At 40.0% G+C, this 12,177-nt stretch overlaps 1 protein-coding gene across 3 annotated transcripts in view; it reads right to left on the bottom strand.

Annotated features, from left to right (window-relative positions):
* TENM3 (teneurin transmembrane protein 3) overlaps positions 1 to 12,177 on the bottom strand; it is a 2,564,262-nt gene that overhangs the window by 452,583 nt on the left and 2,099,502 nt on the right. The gene's annotated exons all lie outside the window — the stretch shown is intronic.

Here is a 12,177-nt window from a genome sequence, read left to right as displayed (position 1 = left end):
GGACGTGAAATTTTGTCAAATACATTGAGCATTTTTTAAATTTCTGCAAAGACGTTTTCTTCGGCGGACACGATTTTCACGTTTCGAGGACCTAAACGGCTTCAACTATGGAAAAAACTGATCCTTGTCCCTTACTCTTCCCCTAAAAATGTATTTTCCTCTCTAGAACGTGGGTTTAATCCATGCTATCCTGATTTAAAGGCAATTCAAGTGGCTAACTTGAGGTGGTAGGTTTTTGCAAGGGCCAGTAGCAAGAGTTAAATCAGAAGGAACAAGGTCATTTGTGTTTCTTTGCTGAGCTACTGTCTCTTTCCTGATTTGGCTGAACTGACAGGGGTAAAAGTGACTGGGCCTGAGGAGGGATGGCTTCCCAGGTCTAATGCGCATTTTATTTTTTTTACTTATTTTAAATTGTATTTTTTTATGTAAGCGTTCTCTATACCCAACGTGGGGCTCAAACTCACGACCCCAAGATCAGGAGTGGCATCCTCCACAGACTGAGCCGGCCAGGTGCCCCTAATCTGCATTTTAAAGGGTCCTCCCTTGTCTTTACTCTTTCTCACTTGATCTTTGTCTTACATCTGAAGGTCCCCAAAGGCCTCCAGTGGTGGCTCCCACTCCCCTCCAACTTTCCTCAACTCACTTTTTATTGGAGTGATTCCAGAATCAGCTTGAAACAAATGATTTCTGGTGACCCCAGATCTTCTCTTCGGTACCACATCCCTAGGACCGTGATTTCTATTTAGATTTTTTTTTTCCCAGGGAGAATCCCTCTCCCAAGGAATCCTTCCCTCTCTCTTGATCCTTGGCTATCGTTATACGTATCACATCTCTCTTTTTGTGTTTTGAGAAACAGAGAGAGACAGAGCACAAGTGGGGGAGGGGCAGAGAGAGAGGGAGACACAGAATCCATAGCAGGCTCCAGGCTCTGAGCTGTCAGCCCAGAGCCCGACGCGGGGCTCAAACTACAAACCGTGAGATCATGACCCGAGCCAAAGTCGGACACTTAACCGACTGAGCCACCCAGGTGCCCCTGTTTTTTTTTTTTTTTTTTTTTAACGTTTTTTTATTTTGGGAGAGAGCAAGAGAGACAGAGAGAGAGCAGGGGAGGGGCAGAGAGAAAGGGAGTGAGACAGAATCCCAAGCAGGTTCTGCGCTCTCAGCTCAGAGCCTGATGTGTGCTCAAACCCTGAGATCACGACCTGAACAGAGATCAATGGCCACATACTTAACCGACTGAGCCACCCAGGTGCCCCCCCCCCCCCCCCCCGGCTATCTCTTTGACCAAACTGTATCTTCTCCCGTCTACACTGCCTGTGAAGTGTTACTTCACATGGGTTTCCGCATTTCCCTGCTATTGAATCAAGTGGGGCTGTTAAAAGAAGTCGCTAATATTTCCCTCGGCTGTTGAAATATATCTTGACTTCTCTACTTTTCTGATTTTCCATGAATCTGATTAAATAAAGAAAACTAATGTTTTTCACTGATCCCTTCTGATTCATTACCCCATTATTCTCTTCACAAATTCTTCCAATAGCTCTTAATAGAAATTGGATTTCTCTTATTGTAGCTCTTCTATGAGTTTAAGACAATAAATAATTTCAAGATGTGATAACAGGGCATATTTTTGTATAACATGGTTAAAACAACGTACCAATTCACTCATTTTAGTCCAGGGAAAACAAATATTTACTTTAGGTAAATATTTATTGAATTATTATTATGTATTTAGGCTCTCTTTTATGTGCTGAGGACACGCCATTAAATAAAATGATGTCATTGCCCTCATGGAACATACTTTTACTGAGGGGAATCAGGTACACTCTTTCCAATAGAACAAATACAGAAGTCTGAGTTCGAGGAAAATCTTGTTTCTAAAGTGGTCTAGATCTCTTTGGAGGAAAAGCCATATCAACTCTCCTAACTAAATGACCACCAAAAAACTTCTAATTGACCAGATAAATACCATAATTCAAGCATTTTTAGTAACAGAACTTTGGGATTTGAAATTATTCTGAAAGTTTCAGTTCTTGCCGTGAGTTGACATCGATTTTAAAATAAGTGGCTGAGCCTGGATGGCTCAGTCAGTTGAGTGTCCGACTCTTGATTTAGGCTCAGATCATGATCCCAGGGTCATGGGATCGAGCCCTGTGTTGGGCTCCATGCTGAGCATGAAGCCTGCTTAAGATTCTCTCTGTCTCCCTCTGCCCCCCCTCCCCCACTCACACTCTCTCTCCAAACTAAAAAATAAAAATAAATTAATTGAAGTAAGTGTTGCCATATACACACATATGTTTGCATTTCTACACTTTAAAAATGGACTGATTAAAGCAAGGGGAAATTCCACCCCCCCCACCCCACCCCCCCCCGCTGCAATTTTGCTTCAGTTAGTTAGACCAGGCATTGGTAAACTCTAGTACACCAGCCAAATCTGACCTATCATCCGTTTTTGTAAATAAGATTTTACGGGAACGCAGCACATGTATTTGTTTATGTCTTGTCCTTGGCTGCGTTCTTGCTGCAAAGACAGAGCTGCATGGTTGCAACAGAGACTTTAGTGAAGTGAACTGTGTCTCCCAAAAAGATATATTGAGGTCTTTACACCTAGTGCCTGTGACTGTGACCTTATCTGGAAGTATGGTCTCTGGAGTTGCACCCAAGTTAAGATGAGGTTATGTTGGATTAGGATGCATCCTAAATCTAGTGATCGGTGACTTCCTAAGAGACGGGACAGGGAGATTTGGATCCAGACACATGGAGACACACAGGAAAGAGGGCCACGTGAGGACAAAGGCAGAGGGTGAGTGACGTAGCTACAAGCTAAGGGTTGCCAGCAAATGGCCGAAGCTGGGGGAGCCACATGGAACAGATTCTTCCCGAGAACTTCAGAGAGAGCATGGCACAGCCAGTACCTTAGTTTTCAGACTTGTTGCCTCCAGAACTTCTTGTTCTAAGCCACTGAGCGTGTGCAGTTTGTTACTAATGCAGAGACCTGATGGCCTGCAAAGTTTAAAGTATTTCCTCTCCGGCCCTTTATATGCAAAATGATCAAGGTCTGACTTACATCATTCATATTTCCATCCTGTCCTTCATTGTCCCTTTGGAGCTTTGAATGTGAAATGTTTTCTCTTTATTATATAGCCCATGATGCAAGTTCACAATCTTGCAAATAAGATGATCAATAAGTTCTTTAACATTGCAATACAAACATATACCATCAATAATAAAGATGCGTCCACATGGTAAGGTTACCAATATTTATAAATCAATTACATGTTAATAGACGCCTAATAAAAAGATAATTTTAGGTATTCTTGAGCTTTATAGAACACCTCTAGCACCAAATATCTGACTTTTCTTTATTTGTGAAGCAATTCTGAAGTGCCATGATAAACCAAGATACCGTATTCAAATATACCATCAAAGACAAAGACGTTTGATCCTAGAGATTCCAAACAATAAAAAGGCTTTTGCATTTGTCTTTCCATTTTTGTGCATAGTTCAAACTCTTCAAGGATGCAATCTACACTGTAATGTTTGCAACCACTGATACGCTTCTGATGGAAGTCAATGAGTTCAATATGACTTCAAAAGGCAGTGTTGTGCATTATCTTCTGCACTCAGCTCCAGATTTGAAGGTTAAAAAATTCAGCTGTTTAAGCAGTGCTAAATTGTTGAAGCACTTTGATGGTGATTGCATAGTCCTACGCAGGAAGAGGGTCACTATGTGCATATTCAGCATAAAGCATTTGATGAACAGGATCATGGCTGTAACAGTGGGCAAGGCCTTTGAACAACAAGGAAAACGATTAGAAATAAAGTTGTCCAAAAAGTTCTGACTGAATTTGCTACAGCAAGTATACCACGTCATCAAATTGATTGGGTTCATTTCCTTGAAAAACAACTCCGTTACGAATCATAGCACCTCTCTGGAAAACACAGCTGGTCTTAAAGAAATTTCTATTATTTGCTTATTCATTTTTCTCAACTAATTGTTTTCTCAATTTTTTCCTGCAAATATTTGATCGACTAAATGAACGGGCAGGACACCAGATTTGGGGTGATCGTATTGTCTATTTCGGGTAGTAGTCAAACCTGCTTGAAACTTGGCCAGAGAACTTAACAACATTCTTACATTGTTTCATAACATGTTCCTAATTCCAAAGAAACATTTTTTAACTGTACCTTTAGGACGCAATCTGATTTTAATTGGACTCAGTATATCTTTAAAACCTTTCAGTCAACGATTACAACTTATCAGGCTTGTAACAAACATCCCTAAAATCATCTGTACTTCTAAAATTCTAGGAGCTTATGTGTCTATCCAGCAATTGTAATAAAAACAGATATTCAAATTGTAATAAAAACAGATATTCAAACACAAAGGATTAGGTAGCCTGTTGGTCAAACTCCACCCACGCTCCCACTGTTCCTTATTTTCTGTAAGAATTACAAATTCCTGAACATCGCTTTGAATATCTTCTGCACAGAATGTCTTCCTCAAACTGTCTTTATAATAGTTTGAAAAAGCTCACCCACAAGAATAAGCAGACTTCAGAAAAACACTAATTTACTCAAGCATATTTTTGATTAAAGATCTAAATGAAGCTATTTGTACATAACACTAGGAAAATTTTACCTTTTATTATTCACAATTCACGTTTTCCCTAACAAGGTAGAATTTATGATTTATTACCAATTATGATAATTAAACAGTAAATACAACTTTGCACACTGTAAGAATTTCTAAGTGTTTCCTTTATTGAAGAGCTAGATTAATGCCAATTGAACACAAGAGGAAATCAATCGCTATTGTTCATTTTAGAGGAAATCTTGTTTCTGGAGGCAAATTTACAAACCAAAGAATTAAAATAATTAAGTGCAAAAATAAAATCACATGAAATGATTTTTTTTGTGATGCTAAATTCAAGCATAACTAAAATTTGAGCTTGCAGTTTTAAACAGAAGAATGTAAGTGACTATAGATGTCATGTCTGAGGCGCAAAGTTAAAACACAAACAAAGCCGTGGGAAGAAATACGGGGAAAGACAACAGTGATGCTTGTTGAGAAGATACAGATACAGAAAAAGTATAGTGAATAATGAGTGGTTGAGCAGGTTAAGCCAAGGCAAGTTTCTTTCTTTAAACATGACATTTGATAACGATAATAAATAAGAAGCCAGCTTCTGCTTCTGGCCAAGATAGAGGAACAGGACCTGGATTTACCCTCTTGCCTAAAATAACAACAACAGTAAAACTGACAAAATACATGAAACAGAGTTTTCAAGACATTGACACAGAGCGAACCTTGAGAAATGGGAAACAAACACGCGGAGTCCTTGATTACCCTTGCTCACTACCTCAAGAGTTTCTAGGCTACAGGACAAGAGGAAGAACCCAGGAAGAGCACCGCAGACTTCCTAACCTAAACAGGCAGAGCTGAGAATCTGGTAGACGGAAGAGCTGCCTGGAGAAAGAACTCTGGAGGATGGCAAAGGGTGCTTCTGGAGAGTTCAGCAGAGTGCTGGTCAGCACGTGTAGATGAGACTACTGCAGGCCAGAGAAAGAGCAGTTTGGAAGGACTGTAACAGAGCTTCTCAACCTCAACATTATTAACCTTTTACATGGAAAAGTTCCTTCTTGTGGAGAAAACCCGACAGTAGGATATTGAGCCGCACTCAGCCTCTATCCACTAGATACCAGTTGCATTCACATTCGTGACAATAAAAGGTATCTTCAGACATTACCAAATGTCTTGTGGGTGCAAAACTGCCCTTCTAAAGGATCACCAAATTACAGGAAACGGTACCCAGAGCTCACACAAGGACAAGAGTAGCGTATATTCCCACTAATCAGATGGGAAAAATCTCGTAATTTATTAGGCAATTTACTTAGGAAGGTCTCACCTCGGTTGTGGGGAATAATTTAGCACTAAACTAAACATGGTACTCGTCTCCTCTGAAAAGTCTTCAAAGCAAGACCAGGGAGAGCAAACTGTTTCCAAGTAGCTTAACTATTCCACACCAAAGCTGAAGAACGCTATAGGAGTGCAAAAATGTCGAACACTCAACAAGGTGAAATTCACGATGTCTGGCCTACGATCAAAGATCTCTGGCATGCCAGGAAGCAGGAAAATAATGAGGGGGAAAAAATCGATCAATTGGAACTGACTCAGAGCGACACAGGTGTTGGAACTAATAGAAAAGGACATGAAAACAGTTATTATAACTGAGTTACACACGTTCAAAATATTAAAAGGAGACAGGGAGGATATAAAAAGGAGACCCAAATTGAACTTCTAGAGAGGAAACCACCATGTCTGAGATGGAAAATACACTAGATAGGCAGTGTTTCGACACTGGCAAAGAGAAGGTAAAAAGACTTAAAGATATAGTAATAGAAGATATACAAAATGAAGCACAGAGAAAGAGAATAAATAAATAAATATGTCATTAGTGAGATGTAGGATTACTTCAAGTGGCCAATATAGATTTGATTGGAGTCCCTAAAGGGGAAGACAGGGAGAAGTGAACAGAAAAAAAAATTTGAAGAAATAATCACTGAAAAATCTTCAAATTTGATAAACACTATAAATCCACAGATTCCCAGAAGCTCAGCAAACACCAAGCACAAGAAATATAAATAAATTATGCCCAGGCATTTGGTTGTAATTTAAATTATTTTAAAAAAGAAAACAGTGATAAGAGAAAGTCCTGGGGTGCCTGGGTGGCTCAGTTTGGGAAGCATCTGACTCTTGGTTCAGCTCAGGTTATGATCTCACGGTCCATGGGTTCACATCCTGCTTTGGGCTCTGCACTGCCAGTGTGGGGCCTGTTTGGGATTCTGTCTCTGCCCTTCTCCTGCTAGTGATCTCTTTCTCACTCTCAGAATAAATACATAAACTTAAAAAAAAAAATTAACTTAAGAGCAAGTCTTAAAAGCAGATCCAGGAAAAAGGCACATTCCATATGGAGTTCCATGTTGGAAGTAATGTAAGCAAGAAGACAGTAGAGTAAGATCTTTAAAACGCCGAGAGGAAAAAAAAAAACTGTCATTCTAGTATTCCATAACCAATGAAAATATCTCTCACAAATTAAGGCAAAATAACTACATCTTCTGATGTGTAAAAGTTGACCACCTAGAGGCTCTCATTATAGGAAATGCAAAGGAACCTAAGTGGAAGGAAAAGAACATCAAATAGAAATATGGATCTCCACAAAGGAATCACTAGCACTTCGAAGTGGCAGCTATATGGATAAATGTATGATAGTTTTCTTATTATTTAAATCTCTTTAAAAGATGGCTGGTTGCATAAAAACCGTAACAGTATATTGTGAATTTTATAACCTGTGTAAATAAAGTATATTGCAACAGCAGCATAAAGGAACAGAGGGGAGATAGTAGACCATTGTAAGGTTTTCATACTATATGTGAAGCGGCATCACCTCAGGAGACACAGTGTAAGATGTACACTTTATCAACCCTAAAGCAACCACTATAACAACAAAACTGAGAATTGTACCTAATAGTCCAACAAAAGAAATAATAGTAAAAGGCGAAAGATTTATATGATATGAAGAGAAACCAGAGTATCCCAATAAAAGAAATAACAGAATCGTAAAAACTGGAAGCATCAAAACTATTTGACAAATCCAATGAAAGTAGGAGAAGAGGATCAAAGATTACATGGGGCAAAACAAATACAAACAGCAAGTTGGTAGACTTAAGTCTAATTAGGCCAATAATCACATTAAATGTAAATGGTCTAGATATCCCACACAAGGCAGAGATTTTCAGATTGGTTTAAAAAAAAGTATAAGCTGCTACCAAGTAACACACTTAACCATAAAGACACAAACAGGTTAACAGTAAGTGGAAAAAGAGAAACCTAAGCATATCAGCAATCACATTAAGTACAAAAATAAAGATCTACATACACCAGTTAAAAGACAAAGATTGTTAGCTTGTATGAAAAAGCAAGGCAAGATCAGTTGGAGGAACATTCACCAGCAATTCAAAAGAATGGGGTGATTTTCATGCATTAGCATAAAATGGTGCGCCAGGAATAGTGTTTTGTAATTTTTTGATTCACTCATCATACATGTCAGGCATGGTGAGAGGCACTGAAAACGTAGAGATGAACAAGACACAGTCTTTACCCTCTTTCAATCTGAAAAGGGAGAGGATGGTTAAATAATCACAAAAATAAATATACGATTAAAAGTGTAACAAAAACTGCAAAAAATTACAAGTTGTAAAGACAGAGAATAGAAAATGGGGTCTAATGGAAATGAAGAGCCCAAAGAAAAGCTCTCTTAAATGACATTTAGGTTGAGATCCACAGGATGAATAGGGTTTAGCCTGGCCACAAGCATGTGTGTCACAGGAAAGGACTTGAGGACATACCAGGTGGGCTGAGAGAACAACCTGCTCAAACAAATGCCTGCAGGCAGAGAACACCTGGATGGACAAGTGTCCACGGGTTGGGGCAAAGTGAGTAAGGAGACATGAGTCCAGAGGAAACTTGCTGGCCAGGTGCAGAGCTTCATTACATAAGCTAATGGGTCTCACCCAGAGTGCGCCAAACATGGTGACCACTGGAGAGTGAAATGGGGCACTGATGTGACCAATCAGATTTACAGTTTGATGTGATCCCTCCACCTGAAGAATGAGAACAGGGAAGAGGGAGATCTGGAGTGGAAGCAGGAAAACCTGTTGGTAGATTTTTACGGAAGTCCAGGCCAGAGAATGCTAGCGTGGACTATGGAAACTGAAAAGGCAGTGAAGATTTAGAGGTGGATGGATAGGAGAGATCGACGTGGCATCAGTAAGACTTGGGATGGGCTGAAACAAGAGTGAGGAAAAGGGTGGAGCTGAGAATGACTGGCAGGTTGCTGGCTTGAGCAGATGGTGGAAAGGGACACCTCTGAGACACATGGGGAGGACCATCCCTAAACACTAATTAATGAGCAATACCAATTCATGCTTTTCTTTAATTTAAACCATGTGGGAAGCAGTAATATTTGCTCTTTGTGGAAACTAGAAAGTACAGATGAGTGCCCACCCCCCTCCAGAAGGAAAACATTAAAATTACTACTCTCTTGATCTTTTGTGAGTCCACATTTTTGGATTTTTTTTCCGTGTGTGTGTGTACATGTACGTGTATGAATATAGGTATGTATCACATGTATTTTAATATAGATGATCTCACAACCCATTTCTACTTAACGCTGTGAACATTTTCATTTGACTGAAGATAGTTATGTCTATTTTAACAATAATAAATAGGAAGGTTGTTTTAAATTTTAAAAAATTTTTAAAAATTTTTTATTCATTTTAGAGAGAGAAAAAGAGAGCACGAGCAGGGGAAGGGAAGAGAGAGAGGGAAACACAGAATCTGAAGCAGGCTCAAGCCTCTGAGCTGTCAGCACAGAGCCTGATGCAGGGCTCGAACTCACGAACTGTGAGATCATGACCTGAGTTGAAGTTGGATGCTTAACCAACTGAGCCACCCAGATGCCCCTAAATCTTTACTTTTAATGTTTATTTTATTTTTGAGAGAGAGAGAGAGAGACAGAGGGTGAGTGGGGGAGAGGCAGAGAGAGAGAGAGGGAGACACAGAATCTGAAGCAGGCTCCAGGCTCTGAACTGTCATCACAGAGCCCGATGCGGGACTCAAACTCACCTACCTGATATCATGATCTGAGCCAAAGTTGGATGCTTAACCAACTGAGTCACCCACGTGTCTGGAAGGCTGCTGTTTTAAAAGTCAAAATTATTCTCCATGCTTTATCATAGATAGCAAATATGCGAACTTAGATAATGAAGCAAATAGGAGTAATATACTAAAATAGCTACTGAATAAGTGTGAATACTGGGAAATTTCTAATTGGAAAATATATAGAACACTGCCTTAGGCTATAAGAAAAGTGGCTTAAACCTCATCAAATCATTAAAAATTCTTTCAAAATTATTTATATAGAGAAGGAAACAGAAACTGGAAATGATCAAAAAAGGAAAAAAAATATGGATAATGAGGGCTCATTTACTCCATAAGGTAAAGTAAGAATATTATTCTGTGATTTAAACACAACTAAAGCAATTCACTTGTACGGTTTGACATTAAAAGTGATTCTGTTTTCCCTGAGAAAAATTATGGACAATTGTAATATACCAGTAATATGTATTAATACAGTCACGTAGTTTATGATGACACCTGCACCAGGAATGGCGGCGAAAAGGCCCGAATCTCCATATTTTGAACAGATGGGAAAAGGCGCTAGGGTCCAAATACGGCAGGGCTGAATGCAGCTTTCTCACCTTGCAGACTTTTAGGGTGAAGTGTAAATAACATCTCTCAATTTGCCTGTCCGCCTGGATATCCATCATGTCTATTTAAGTATTTTTACGATGTTTTAACCAGAACCCTGAATAGAGAGGCCACCACTGTATTCCTCTGTGCTTCTGCATGAGCCAGGCCTTTGAAACTTTGCCAGCGATCTTATCTTGTTCAAAGGAAAAATCAAGGAAACAGTTAGGTGTCATGTGGGCGATACTGGGTTATCCAAATGGCCTCAAATATACACTAGGTAAAAAAAAAAAAAAAAAGAGGTAACTTTGCTATCACCCCACGTATTGTTCTGATTGAACCGGGTCACAGACTAGACTGTCGTTCCACCTTCAAATGAACACGCTCACCTCGGCGGACATGCCGGTCACGGCCAAATACACAATGACAGCAACAACCTCCATTTACTGAACACTTTTCTAGGCTAGGTATTTTACGCACTGTATTTCTGCTTCTAATGACAGCCTGTCAAGGGTGTGTGATTTACCGGTTTTACTGATGAGGGAATATGAGAAATTAATAAAAAATTCCACGTCAGACAATCAGTGAGTGATGAGGGTGGGACTCAGATTTTCATAGCCGGCTCTTCCATTTACTTCTTTGAAAGGATGCCAGACTGTAAGACCTGTGCAACATCAACTCCAAATCCAAGCTCTTCGTCATACTGAGAAAAACATAAGCAAGACTTTAGATGGCTTCAAAACAACGATACCGCTTGCCACATCATCAGCGGGACTCAAAAATGGGGGTTACTGACCGGGTGACAGTTGGGACTGCCATGTAAAACTGGACAAGCTTCTTAAATGAAGAGCTAATACGATTTCCCTAAGTGCAGAGCATTTTCCTCTCTTGAAGAGTGGACATAAAAGCTCCTTGATTAATTATTAATTTCAATCTTGATTAGTTATTGAGTGCTTAAAATATGCCAGGTGCTTTACATATATGACCTCACTCAATCTTCACAGCAACCCTGCTAGGTAAGAATTATACACCCCATTTTCACATGAGAGAACTAAGGCCCAGAGAGGTTAACAGACTTGTCCAAGGTCACAGTCTGGAAGTGGCTGAGTGGAATCTGAACATCTTTCGGTGTAATTCCAAATCCAGACTCTTAAGCACTAGACTATACTTCCAAACCTTAGAACAAAAAGGGGCTTTAAGCTATCACAAAAACAAGTTTTTCAATAGGTTGAAAACAAAAGAGGGGGAGGGAGGGAGGGAGGGAGGGAGAGAGAGAGAGAGAGAAATGATAGCAAAGAGTTTGACAACCGATGTCAGGATGTCAACAGATCCGGGATTAAGAAAGTCAATGAAGGCTGCCATGTTGAAAAGACCATGATAATTAAATTTGCAGAGATCACAGGACTGGGGCAGCAAAAGGAAAAGCCACGTGAAATTCACCTGAGCAGAGAGAGGTGAAACATTCAAGACCAACTTAAAAGGACAAAATACACTGGAAACATTTTCTAGCTTGTCTTCAAGGAAAGACGGTTAAGGAAGAAACACACGATACCTTACTGTGAGGCTATGTTTTCATAGGAGGACACAGTCACCTTGGCTGGTCTCCCAGCCCATGTGGTTTAGTTACCAGAGGAGGAGGCTCTCCTAAATTACAGCCAGTGTGGTCACATGAATTTTTTTGTATGCCTCGTATTTCTCGGAATAAGCGCTTGCCTCCGGTGATGGTTTCCAGAGGTTGAGATGGAGCAGACCCCAGTCCTGGGGTTAGGGGAACTGCCTTCCAGGCATCTCAGTGACTGGCTCAGGAATGAACATGTGGCCTGACGCAGGCCAATAAGGTTAGCTCCGGGACATGTAATAAAACTCTC

This window comes from Neofelis nebulosa, chromosome 3, assembly GCF_028018385.1.
Source record: "Neofelis nebulosa isolate mNeoNeb1 chromosome 3, mNeoNeb1.pri, whole genome shotgun sequence".
NCBI classification, from domain to species: domain Eukaryota; kingdom Metazoa; phylum Chordata; class Mammalia; order Carnivora; family Felidae; genus Neofelis; species Neofelis nebulosa.
The sequence above is the reverse complement of the archived record's forward strand: the minus strand, read 5'-3'. Positions and strand labels throughout refer to the sequence as shown.